The sequence below is a fragment of the Nanorana parkeri genome, unplaced genomic scaffold (assembly GCF_000935625.1).
Source record: "Nanorana parkeri isolate BGI_ZX_2015 unplaced genomic scaffold, ASM93562v1 scaffold510, whole genome shotgun sequence".
Lineage (NCBI taxonomy): Eukaryota > Metazoa > Chordata > Amphibia > Anura > Dicroglossidae > Nanorana > Nanorana parkeri.
In genome coordinates this window covers 1,075,683-1,089,262 of record NW_017306778.1, presented here as the reverse complement: position 1 = coordinate 1,089,262, position 13,580 = coordinate 1,075,683, and positions in this window count along the sequence as shown.

The window sequence follows — 13,580 nt, the reverse complement described above, 5'->3', positions numbered from 1 at the left end:
GCCCCCCCCCCCCCCCCCTCAGCTGACTTCTTCCATTGGATTCTGGTGCTGCCTGTATCTTTATGGAACTTGCTTTGATCAGCTCCTTCAGATCCTACTTTTGCCAGTGTATCTTTTATGGATCTTGCCTTGATCAGCTCCTTCAGCTCCTACTTCTCTCATTGGAGACACAGTTCTCCTTAGTTGCCATTGACAAACTCCACATTGTCATTCCGGCCAATCATTCTGTGTACTCCAGCCCTTACTCTATCGATTTGGGTTTTGCATCAAGCAAAAAAATTATTCTACATCACCTCATGCCCACCCTACCCTTTTGATCCTGGGTTAATCATGGCTTCAACATCACAATCCTTGAATTGACTGGTCAGTTACTAAAATCTCCTTGTGGTCGAAGCACTGCTTCAAAACCTGCCTGCAGTACAGTGAGTACCATTACTCTCACTTATACAAATGTCTTCTGTAAGAATGTTGCTACTGTTTTACCTCCTCAAAGGTCTTATTGATCTCATACCAGGTAATATTTATCCTAAAGGTCACGCCTTTCCTCTCTCTGAACCTGAAAACCAAGCCATGAGGGATTATATTGAGGACAATCTTAAGAGTGCCCTGCCATTGACCTGCCATGTTTCAAGAGTTTGGCAATAACATCTTCCAGCAATATTTGGGCAAATTTGTAGTAAATTACCTGGACAAATCCTTATTTTCTCCTCCTGTAACTGAACATCTCAACCACGTTCACTTAGTTGTATCTCTATCTAATCTAAACTCTCAATGTATTTTTTCATCAAACTCAAGTCTGCCTTCACAGATATGTAATTTTGGACACTGGAATCTCCATGGATCCCAACAAGGTCCAGGCGATCCTCTGTTCTGCCTTTCCTCAATATCTAAAAGTGATGCAGCTTTATAGGATTTGCTGACTTTTGCAGAAAATTCAACAAGAATTTTTCTATGAAAAGGTGCGTTTTGCATATCATTGACTCCAAAAGGTGCCTTTACTTCCAATTGGCCCAGAGAAGCTGTATCAGCCTTTGAAACCATAAAGAAAGCCAGTACTTACTCACCCAAACCATTTTCCTTAGCAGTGGATGCCCTTAGAAGTTGGAGCTGGTGCCATACTCTTACAATCACCACCAACCAGCTACACCGTTGTCGTCTTCAAGAAATTTTAATCTACACAGAGGAATGACAATATTGGTAACCGAGGTTGTCAAATGGACCCTGGAAGAATGACGCCATTGTCTTGGCGTAGCACCCCTTCATTGTGTATACTGACAATCACAATCTTGAGTAAATTAGAGCAGTCAAACGATTGAACTCTAGACCGGCTCGTTGGTTCCTGTTATGTTTAACCATTTTAAATTTCAGATCACTTATAGATCTACGTCTAAAAATGTTAAAGTTAATGCCCTTTCCCATAGCTTTCAACCTTTGGTTAATACTCTCACAGAGCCCCTTAATGTTCTTCCTTCCACACTTATCCTGGAAGTGTTTTTTTTTCTGACCTTTCATCTTCCATTGTCAGGGCACAGGACTGGGCTCTGAAGGACCTCACAGCTAGCAAATTGTTTGTACCTGTTCACCTCAGACCCAAAGTTCATGTGGCTCAACTTCCCATGCACCCTGGCAACTCCAAGACCCTCTTGATAATTTCTAGACATGTGCACCAGCAAAAAATTTGTTTAATTTAGTTTCATTTTGATTCGGATTTTGCATTATTTTGTTTTTCGGATTCGGGTCCGAAGTTGAAATTGTTTATTGTACGAAATTTCGTTGCAGCAAAGTGACATTAGAATTTTGTTTTTGTTTTTTTACAGTCTGCAGAAGATGGGAAAAAAAAGTGTGAGGTTCCCCCAGCACCAAAAAATGGAGGGGAAAAACGTGTGGTCCCCACTAACATTCCTACCAGACCCTTGATATGAGCACTGGCCCCGCAGGGCAGGAAATGGGGGTGGGGGGGCGATCGAGTGCCCCCCCCTTGCGCCTTGCCAGGCCACGTGACCTCGGCATTGGGAGGGTGCTCCCATGCCAATGGGGACAAGGGCCTCTTCCCCACAACCCTGACCCGTTGGTTGTGGGGCTCCGCGGGCAAAGGGGCTTATTTGCATCGGGGTACCCCTTTAAATAAGGGCACCCAGATGCCGCCCCCCTTGTGAAGGAGTAAGGGGTACTTGTACCTGTACCCTACCCATTCACAAGGGTTAAATCAGATAGTTAGTAAAAAGTCCAGACTTTTGACAAAATCCTTTTAATTGGAAAAAAACCAGACAATTTTTGACTATTCCTTTTAATTTTTTTTTTTTTTAAATTGCTCCAGCGATGTAATCACGACGCACAACCCCCGCCAACCCACCGAAATGCAAAAAAGTCCCGCTGCACGACGACTGTCCGATCCCGACGAAAACTCGCCGCAAAATGACATTCAGCCCAAAAGTAAACAGATGGGCGGAGCGAGCAGTGACGTCACACCTCGCTCCACCCATTTGACATTCTTAGCTGTCAAATGCTACACAGCATTCGGGAACTCCCGAATGCTATTCGTGAGTTTCCGAATGCTATTTGGGTCTGTGAGCCGAGGTTTCACAATGCTTTTCATATCACACCTCGGCTCACAGACCCGAATAGCTTTTTTTTTTTTCCATCTTCTGCAGACTAAAACAAAATTTTTTTTTTTTCTGTCACTTTGCTGCAACGAAATTGTATCCAATAAACAAAATTTCGACCGTACTACCGTTAACGAATTTCGGGAATTCGGATTCGTTTGCATTCGTTTTAGCTGTAATTCGGATGCATCCGAATCTCCGAATTTCCAAAATTTCGGCCGAATTTCGTTTCGGAACGAAACGAATCGCACATGTCTAATAATTTCCCATTGCTTATGGTGGCCCTTATTGAGAAAAGTAACTGTGCATTCAACATGTCCTAGGTCTAAGTCCCCAAGAGCAAAGTCTACTTGGTTCAGAAAATACTGCTGGCTTTCATCCTTGCTGCTACCCTATACTTTCCCTAGATCCCTTGTTAGTTGCTGGGCAACATGTCTCAGCAGTAGCACCCACCCGCTCTGGAATTGGCCCCTGGCGCAGCAGGCACCTTAATAAAACCTCATGATCCTGTGCCTCTGTACTTGTGATAGTATTCCTGCGGACCATGTGATAGTATTCCTGCAGACCAAGTGTGCCTAATCTGTCTGTTTTGTTCCTATTACTAACTTTTGCTAGGTTCTAGTATTTTGCCTGCTACCAGCCCTTAACCTTAGTAACATCCATGGATTACCCCTGCTGTCTGCCACCTGTCCTGGTGGCAAAATACAAACCTGAGGTGTGCCATGATCTTGAGGTCAGTAATGCCAAATAAGGGGGCAAAAACAAACAAGTAGCATAACCACGTTTATTTACCTTGCTACATCAATTAGCTAATTTTGAAAATGCTTCTGCCATTTCATCATGAGGATTAGGAATGTACCTACTGAAACAGCCTGAATTCCATCTACCCAGATGTTTAATCACTTGTGCCGGCACCCTATGCCTGAATGCGGCCGAGGTCGCTCCTAATCGGAAAGAATGCCCCGAAAAAAGCTTGGCATTAAACCCTAATTGCGTGATGAGTATCCTCACATGACCTATGAATTTACTAGATGAAAGGGAGTTGCTAGGAAAAGGCAAAAGTGGACTTTTTTCGCCCAAATGACAAGACCCAGACCTCAATTGATCAATTACCATTACTGGACACCAAGCATTACCTGAAGGGAAAAACGTTACCCGAGTAGGTTCACCAACTTGATTGGTTTTAGATCTTGCGAGTAGCAAGACATAACGATTAGAGTACCTAATCAGATGTTTCTTTAGAACAACATTTGACTTGTTATTGACCCCGGTTAAATTCTCCCGGCCTCAAAAACCCATAGTAAGCAAGGTAAATTGCTGTTTTAAGAACCAAACTCGGTAACAATCCAAACGGCTCCCTATCCAGTAATTCGGACATGGCACGGAACTTGTCGCTGGAGATAGGAGCCCTAGTGGGTGGAACTGTGCCATGGAACTTTAGAATGCCTTTAAGAATGGTTTTAACTGGATGTGCAGAAAATAAGGAAGGCCTATCAGGATGACTTAAAGCTAAAAAATGTTGTACTCCGGCCAAATACATTTTAATGGTGGTATATGCTAATTTAAGATCGGTATGACAATATGCAATGAAAGCCAAGATGCATGAAATACTATTCCGAACTTGAATATTGTGCTTCCCCTGGAATTTATCAAAAAGTTGCCATGCCACAGTATATGCTTTGTGGGTGTTATCTGACAGGGAATTACTGCTAAGCCTGGCCGCATCAACCTGATGTCTAATTAGTCCCAAAGAAGTTGGTGGAAAGTTGGTACTGTTGTGGGACATGCGTCTGCATCTGTTGGAAGAAAACATGCATTTAAGCCGAGATAATGCGTCAGCAGCTACCTACCAGGAAGGAAAGAGCAGGTGATATTAAATTTATACTGTAATGACAACCAAACTAACCGACGTAAGAATGACATGATCAGTAACGACTTGGACCTCCCTTTATTTACAATGTCAGCTGTAGCTTGATTGTCGGTAAGGAAGGATACCGTTTAACGAGACCAAGATGAACCCCAACTAACAGCTGCAGCCACCATTGAATACATTTCGTACAAAGCCGAGGTTTCAAATAATGCAGGAATAGAGCTTACCTCCTCCGGCCAGATACCGGCAAACCAATGAGTGCCAAAAACAGCTGCGAAACCGATTGAAGCTGCTGCATCCGTGACTACCTGTGGGGATGATGGGGAAGCTTGAAGGATAAACATGGCAATCCCGTTCCAATGCTGCAAGAACTCATCCCACATAACCAAATCTGCCCGCCTAGCTATGTCAATATGAATCTGCGCATCCAAATCGGAAGCCGTTGGCAATAATGCCAGCAATCTGGAGATAAAGGACCTGCGGGAGGGATGACTCTCATGGCAAAATTAACATGCCTAATAATTATTGTAATTCCCTTCTGGAACATACTGGAGACAACACCAGGCTATGCAACACTTCTCTGATCCTAATAAGTTTCTCCTGCGGCAAGCTAGCCTGCATGGAAACGATGTCTAAAGTAATACCGAGGAAGGTAATGATCTTAACCGGACCTTCCACCTTGTGAGGAGCTACCGGTACATTAAGCGCCTTGAATGTTTGTAGTAAAATGTTCAGATCCTGAGGGACAGCAGATGGGGATTCAATAAGTAAAAAATCGTCTAGGCAATGCAAGACTTTATGGCAATGTAATTGATGCTCAATAATCCAATGCAATGCTTGCACAAACGTATCAAATAACCATGGACTGCTTTTAAACTCGAAAGTTAGCTTTGTGGCAAAATAATACAAATCCTTCCATTTGATACCATGTCATTGCCATAAAGATTGCTTAATCGGTAACAAGTTAAATGCATCAGAAATATTGGCTTCAGACAGCCAATCATACTTACCCGCCTGCAGAATGTACTGAATAGCCTGGTCTACAGATGCGTACTTTAGAGAAAATTCTTGTGAAGGGATTAACGCGCTCAAGCTTGGAATTTGTAAAGAATGAAAAAAAAAAATCGTAAATCAATCGAATTTATTGTTAAATTTGCCACACACCAATCCGATAGGACTTACCCTTCAAGTGGCAAATGGTGGGTTTACAAAAGGTCCAATTATGAATCCTTTCTCTAATTCTATGTGAACGAGAAGGTCCACTCTATCTGGATTAGCCAAGGCTGACCTCAAATTGCCACACTCAAATGTAGACTGTGGCAAAGTGATAAACCCGGTATGAAACCCTTCTGAGAAACCTTCCGTTAGGAAGGTCAATAGCTCTGGGTTCGGATGCCCCTAAAGATAGACAGCCAAAGCATAAATAATCACTTGTCCCAGTCATAGAGGCTGGAACGTCCTAACAGTGCACCTAACTTTTGGCTGAGCTCGGAAACAGTTTGAACAAACGTGGAATAAGCGGCAATGAGGGTAATTACATGATTTATAATTGAAAATTTTACAGATTTGTGCTTTGCTAGGCATTGAATAGGTCTGCCCAACTTATCGACTTGTACAGGACTAGAGGAGGATGGAGCAGGCAGTAAAGGTGTGGGTTTGAATATGGGAAGTACCTCTGAGGACCTGGGATAAGGGCACCAATTAGCCGTATGCGCCGATGATTGACATACTGAGCAGACTGGGGATTTGAGCCCAGCAAAATGTCTGTAAAAAAGCTTGGTGTCAATCTTACCCCAATTTGTAATGAACTGAAACTGAGCTAAAGCGGCTGCTGCCTATGCTTAGACTGCCTGATGATAGTCATAAAAAGCGTATCCTCTATATTTATAACCTAAATCCACCACCAAATGTAAGTAAGCATCTAACTCTTCTCTCCTCCTGTGGACTGGCGGAACAAATCCCGTCTCTAAAAATCCCGAAAGCTAACATGAATTCCGGAATAGAAAGTTTCCGGTTCAATCTGGGATCCCTAGCTTTCATAATTACTGACACCTCCAAGCGTAAGACTAAAGGTGCCCATACACTGCTCGATCTCGTACGAGGATCGGGCGAAATCCCGCGATCGTACGAGAATTGAGCAGTGTGAACTAAGACGTGCGACTGTTTCTACTGTACGGTCGCACGTCTTTTGTCAAGCCAACATGTTCGAAAACCCGCCGAGAATCGTACGATTCTCGGCGGGGTTCTAGCCTGCTCGCCCGATAGCTGCGGAACGGGCCGGTGTGCGCACGCGCACACTGCCCGTTCTGCATTGCCGTCATCGGAAGCCCGCCCCTCAGCGGGGCGGGCTTTCGATGATCGCAAGTACGATCTGCCCGTCCAAGGTGGGCAGATCGTACGGGCTTTCAAGAAGCATACGACCATCGCAAGACAAAAGTCTTGCGATGGTCGTAAGGTGTATGGGCACCTTTATTGTCAGCCACTTCATGCGCAGCGATTAGGAGAGAGGCTAGGTTGACATCTTTTCCCTCAAGAATATATTTTCTTAAGTGTGCTGGAATGAAATGAGCCGGTGTAACATTTGGGGGGATACTAAGCGTACCTGAGATAACCGGAACTTGAGTCCCGGATGTTCCAGGAAAAATCTGGGCGGTGCAAGGTATATCCTGAATAACCACAGCAGGAACAGGCAAAGCCTGTTTCTCTAGGTTTTCCGTTCTATTTTGTAAATCCTGGATAGATGTAGAAATTACATTTAAAGATGTCTGTAATTGTGTCAGTGATGTGGCAAGCGTTTGCAGGGAAACCTGCTCACCGCTAGAACTGGCTGTAGCTGGGGGAAATAATAACTTAAATAACTCGGCCTTTCTGGCGGTAGCCAGGAAAGGTATGTCTCTATATTGTAGTGCTGCAATAAGCTTGGGAATAGTCCATGCTCTCAGGGATCGAATACTTCCGTGGTCTGATCCTCTGGCGGGAGTGGCTGGAAGTGAAGCAAAATCTTCGATATCAGAAACGTGAGACATTTCTATACCTTGAAGCTGAAATTATATGAGAGAGAGAAAAAACAAAAATACACACCACCCCTTTTTTTTAATGTATGTAAATGCAATGTCACCCAATTGAACCACGTGACCCCTCCCTCAGCAACTATAAATAAGTATGTAGAGGAAAGTAGCGTATGATGGAATGAGTGAGTTTGAGGAATTTGTGATGTAAGTCAGCCCTAAACCTCAAACCCCGTAACCAAAAAGGTCCATGATATTGCAATGGTCAATGTGCTGTAGTGATGCGCGATAGATTTGGCAGATGCCTGATGTTTAAACTGAGTTTATACATATTTTTCTAAGAGTAAGTGTAAGTGAAATTCGCTTTAACGAACTCAAGTCCAGCGGCCTGAACTAAACTTGATGACATGAAAAACTGTGTGACAGCATACATACAGTCAAACAAAAGTACAGTCAAACAAAAGTACAGCGGTCTGTATCAAGTCATGCCAGCCACGCCATGCACACCAATCTTGCAAAATGCACACAGCTAAAGTCCAGTGGCCTGAACCAAACTTGTGTGGTTATGACTGTTTGTGGGACCTACACATTACACGCCAACTGAACCACCATGCATGCCAAACCAGACATACGGATGCCACCTAAATGCACTTTTCCCGCACTCAAATGATGCTGAAACCTGTGCGCTTGTCAACACCCAGGTTTACATCCACACATACATACAGTGATCTGACCAAGGCCGGTCGTCCAGCCAACCCTTAATATTTTAAGCACGAGAAATGTGTGAGTTTCCAGCGGCCTGAACCAAACTTGTGTATTTGCGAATCACCGAGCAGGTTAATAGTGTATGACCCCCACTTTCCAAGCAAGCATAAATACCTTTTACGTTTTATTCTCTTGAGCTGTTTCCTAAAAGCAAATTATTTGGAAGTAAAACATGAGATAGCTCACACTGCCCGTTCTGCATTGCCGTCATCGGAAGCCCGCCCCTCAGCGGGGCGGGCTTTCGATGATCGCAAGTACGATCTGCCCGTCCAAGGTGGGCAGATCGTACGGGCTTTCAAGAAGCATACGACCATCGCAAGACAAAAGTCTTGCGATGGTCGTAAGGTGTATGGGCACCTTTATTGTCAGCCACTTCATGCGCAGCGATTAGGAGAGAGGCTAGGTTGACATCTTTTCCCTCAAGAATATATTTTCTTAAGTGTGCTGGAATGAAATGAGCCGGTGTAACATTTGGGGGGATACTAAGCGTACCTGAGATAACCGGAACTTGAGTCCCGGATGTTCCAGGAAAAATCTGGGCGGTGCAAGGTATATCCTGAATAACCACAGCAGGAACAGGCAAAGCCTGTTTCTCTAGGTTTTCCGTTCTATTTTGTAAATCCTGGATAGATGTAGAAATTACATTTAAAGATGTCTGTAATTGTGTCAGTGATGTGGCAAGCGTTTGCAGGGAAACCTGCTCACCGCTAGAACTGGCTGTAGCTGGGGGAAATAATAACTTAAATAACTCGGCCTTTCTGGCGGTAGCCAGGAAAGGTATGTCTCTATATTGTAGTGCTGCAATAAGCTTGGGAATAGTCCATGCTCTCAGGGATCGAATACTTCCGTGGTCTGATCCTCTGGCGGGAGTGGCTGGAAGTGAAGCAAAATCTTCGATATCAGAAACGTGAGACATTTCTATACCTTGAAGCTGAAATTATATGAGAGAGAGAAAAAACAAAAATACACACCACCCCTTTTTTTTAATGTATGTAAATGCAATGTCACCCAATTGAACCACGTGACCCCTCCCTCAGCAACTATAAATAAGTATGTAGAGGAAAGTAGCGTATGATGGAATGAGTGAGTTTGAGGAATTTGTGATGTAAGTCAGCCCTAAACCTCAAACCCCGTAACCAAAAAGGTCCATGATATTGCAATGGTCAATGTGCTGTAGTGATGCGCGATAGATTTGGCAGATGCCTGATGTTTAAACTGAGTTTATACATATTTTTCTAAGAGTAAGTGTAAGTGAAATTCGCTTTAACGAACTCAAGTCCAGCGGCCTGAACTAAACTTGATGACATGAAAAACTGTGTGACAGCATACATACAGTCAAACAAAAGTACAGTCAAACAAAAGTACAGCGGTCTGTATCAAGTCATGCCAGCCACGCCATGCACACCAATCTTGCAAAATGCACACAGCTAAAGTCCAGTGGCCTGAACCAAACTTGTGTGGTTATGACTGTTTGTGGGACCTACACATTACACGCCAACTGAACCACCATGCATGCCAAACCAGACATACGGATGCCACCTAAATGCACTTTTCCCGCACTCAAATGATGCTGAAACCTGTGCGCTTGTCAACACCCAGGTTTACATCCACACATACATACAGTGATCTGACCAAGGCCGGTCGTCCAGCCAACCCTTAATATTTTAAGCACGAGAAATGTGTGAGTTTCCAGCGGCCTGAACCAAACTTGTGTATTTGCGAATCACCGAGCAGGTTAATAGTGTATGACCCCCACTTTCCAAGCAAGCATAAATACCTTTTACGTTTTATTCTCTTGAGCTGTTTCCTAAAAGCAAATTATTTGGAAGTAAAACATGAGATAGCCAGGTAATAATAATACCTGATAATTGCGTTGAACGCTAAGATGAGTGTAAATAGCCCCAATAACGTGTTTAAACAGAATCACAGGAAAGCCCCTCAATCCATCATGAATACCCCCGTGATGTCTGCACTAGAGCGATCCACTTAGGATTGATATGGACCTAATAACGTGTATGTGCAAATAATGACCCAATGATTGGACCAATCTCCCACCGATCGAACGAGATACTAAACATGTGACAACGTAAGTCCAGCGGCCTGAACCAAACCTGCGTCAGAAACGTGCAATGTGCAAATGCATACGTATTCTTTCAAAATAATCGATCACATAAATACCTTAATTGCCGTTTTCTTTGAAAACCGTTTCCTAGAAATTGACAATTTCATAAATATGACATGGTGAGAAGAGTGAAAGTTACATTAGAGAAACACACAATTTCCCAACGTATAGGCTGATTAATGTATCGTTGATCATAGTAACCCCAGAAATGGCTGGTCATAGCCAAACAACCTGCTGAAATGCTAACCAAAAACCCTACCCTCCCATGGTTAATACCTGTACCCAAGTCGAAAGGAGCCCCTGAACACCGTTCGAGCACCTGTGATGGGCGCCGGAACTTCCGCGTTGTAGAAACCACGCCGGCAGCGGCAGAAGTGACGAGTTGAACGAAAAACCGGAAGTGACGTGCGCACATGAACAGCCGGAAACAAAGCTGCGTGAGTGAGCTGGCGATCCCCCTCCCCACCTAAATATGCAGAGGCCGGTGAGACTCCTCCTACAAATACGGCCAACTTCGTCTGCCTTCCACATATATACACACGGCTGGGTAATAAGTGTATTAATTGCTGGCCATTAATTGTATTATCTGCTGTATTATCTACTGGGCATAAATTATATTATCTGCTGGGTATCAATTGTACTATTGGCTGGGCATTAATTATATTATCGGCTGAGTATTAATTATATTATCAGCTGGGCATTAATTATAATCAGCTGGGCATTCATTGTACTAACAGCTGGGCATTAATTATATTACCTGCGGGTATTAATTGTATTATTGGCTGGGCATTAACTATATTAATATAGTTATATATAATTTATCAGCTGGACATTGTGTATTAACTGCAAGTGCATTAACTGCAGGGCACTAGTGTAGTAACTCCTGGGTATTCGTGTAATAATTTCTGGGCATTAGTATAATAACTCCTAGGTATTAGTGTAATAACTCCTGGGTATTAGTGTAATAAGTAACTCCTGGGAATTGGTATAATAACTCCTTTGGCATTAGTATAATAACTCCTGGGCATTAGTATAATAACTCCTGGGTGTTAGTATAAAAACTGCTTGAGTACATCTGGGCCTAAAATAAATAAATAACCAGTTAAATTAAAAAAACAATGTCTTCCATAAGTGGGTATGCTACCTGGTGCACATCATGCGCAATGTATGCGTTTCTTGAACATGCGTTCGAGGGTGAATACTGTTGCCCCAGATGTAGCTAGTTGTTTGTATGGAAGCCCAGATTCTGGATCTAAACAACAAACTGGCAACACTACGAAGCATAACCAACATGGAAAGGAGTCTAGACTTCACGCACCAGGCTCTGGTGGAGGGCGGCATAGATGAGGGGGTTTGGAGGAGCAGGATCCTGAGGTAGGATGCTGGGTTACCGTTAGAAGGAGGGGTAGAGGGAAGAGTGCAGAGAGGTCAGTCCTGAACTGATACATCCCAATAAATATGCCATGTTGCAGGATGTTGGGAATATTAGTTCAGGGGTGACATTGCTGGAGCAGGAAGCCTCCTCTATCAACAGGGGGAGTGACTGCTCCAGTAAGGATGGGAGCAAGATGGAGATTTTGGTGGTGGGGGATTCTATTTTCAGACGGACAGACAGGGTAATCTGCCATCGGGACCGTGAGCGTCGAACAGTCTGTTGCTTACCGTGGGCTGGTGTTCGACACATCGCGGAACTAATGGACAGGTTACTGGATGGGGTTGGGCAGGGCCCAGCTGTCATGGTGTACATCGGCACCAATGACAAAATTGGAGGCAGATGGAGTGTCCTAAAAAGCGAGTTTAGAGACTTAGGTGATAGGTTGAAGAAAAGGACCTCCACGGTAGTATTCTCTGAGATACTGCCAGTGCCATGAGCCACTCCAGAGAGACAGAGTTGAGGGAACTAAACAAGTGGCTTCGGAACTGGTGTTGGAAAGAGGGCTTTGGGTTCCTGGACAACTGGGCTGACTTCTCAGTCGGCTACCAGCTCTACTGCAGAGACGGGCTGCATCTTAATGGGGAAGGTGCAGCACTTTTGGGGGAGAAAATGATTAAAAGACTAGACGGAGATTTTAAACTAGATAATGGGGGGAGGGAATAAAAATGGATATGAATACAGTGCAAATAAATCCAGGGGCGATTAGTATTGAGGGCAGTAATACAAAGGGGGATAGAGGGGTCACTCTAGTTAATCTAATGACTCCAATAAAACTGATAAATAATGACTCCAATAAAACAGATAAATAATGTATCGACCATACCAAAGTCTAATACAATAAGTAGTTGGGCTCCAAAAATGGGTAATAATAAAACCAAAACTAGCACCAAACTAAAATGTATGTCCACCAATGCTAGAAGTCTAGCAAACAAACTAGAGGCGCTTGAACTTATGCTAATCGAAGAGGACTTCGATATAGTGGGAATATCACAAACTTGGCTAGACAGTGCACATGACTGGGCAACCAGTGTACAGGGGTACAACCTGTTAAGGAGGGACAGGTTTGGTAGTAGGGGGGTTATGCATGCATGTATGTAAAAAAACAATCTAACTGTGCACATACGGGAAGACATCACGAAAGAGAGTTGCGATGGTGTTGAGTCTTTGTGGCTGGAACTAGATAAGACTGATGCTAGTCGTAAACTATTTATAGGTGTGTGTTATAAACCGCCGAACATTGGGGAAGAAGAGGAGGCTCACCTACACTCCCAAATAGAAATAGCTGGGAAGCAGGGAAATGTTGTTTATAATCGGTGACTTCAATTATCCGGAGATTGATTGGTCAAATGAAACCTCTCATTCTATAAGGGCTGGCTGTTTTCTAAATTTGTTTCGGGACAATTTCTTGGAACAGATGGTTGATGTCCCAACCAGGAAGAATGCTATCCTAGATGTAATAATCTCCAATAATGTGAACATAGTTGCAGACATAGCGATTAGGGATACATTGGATAATAGTGATCACAGGATGATTACTTTTAATGTTGGGTACAGAAAAGAGAAGTGTGTTGGTTTGACAAGAACACACAATTTCAGAAAGGCAAACTTTGATAAGCTGCGTCGCCTAGTACATGACACTAAATGGGACAACTTTTTTTTTTAACTGAACACTAATGAGAAGTGAGACTGTTTTAAGGCTTTACAACAGAAGCGATTCTGGCGACTTACCTGTCGCCAGATCGCTTCTGTGTCCCGTAGAAGGGGCCGACCCCCCCCC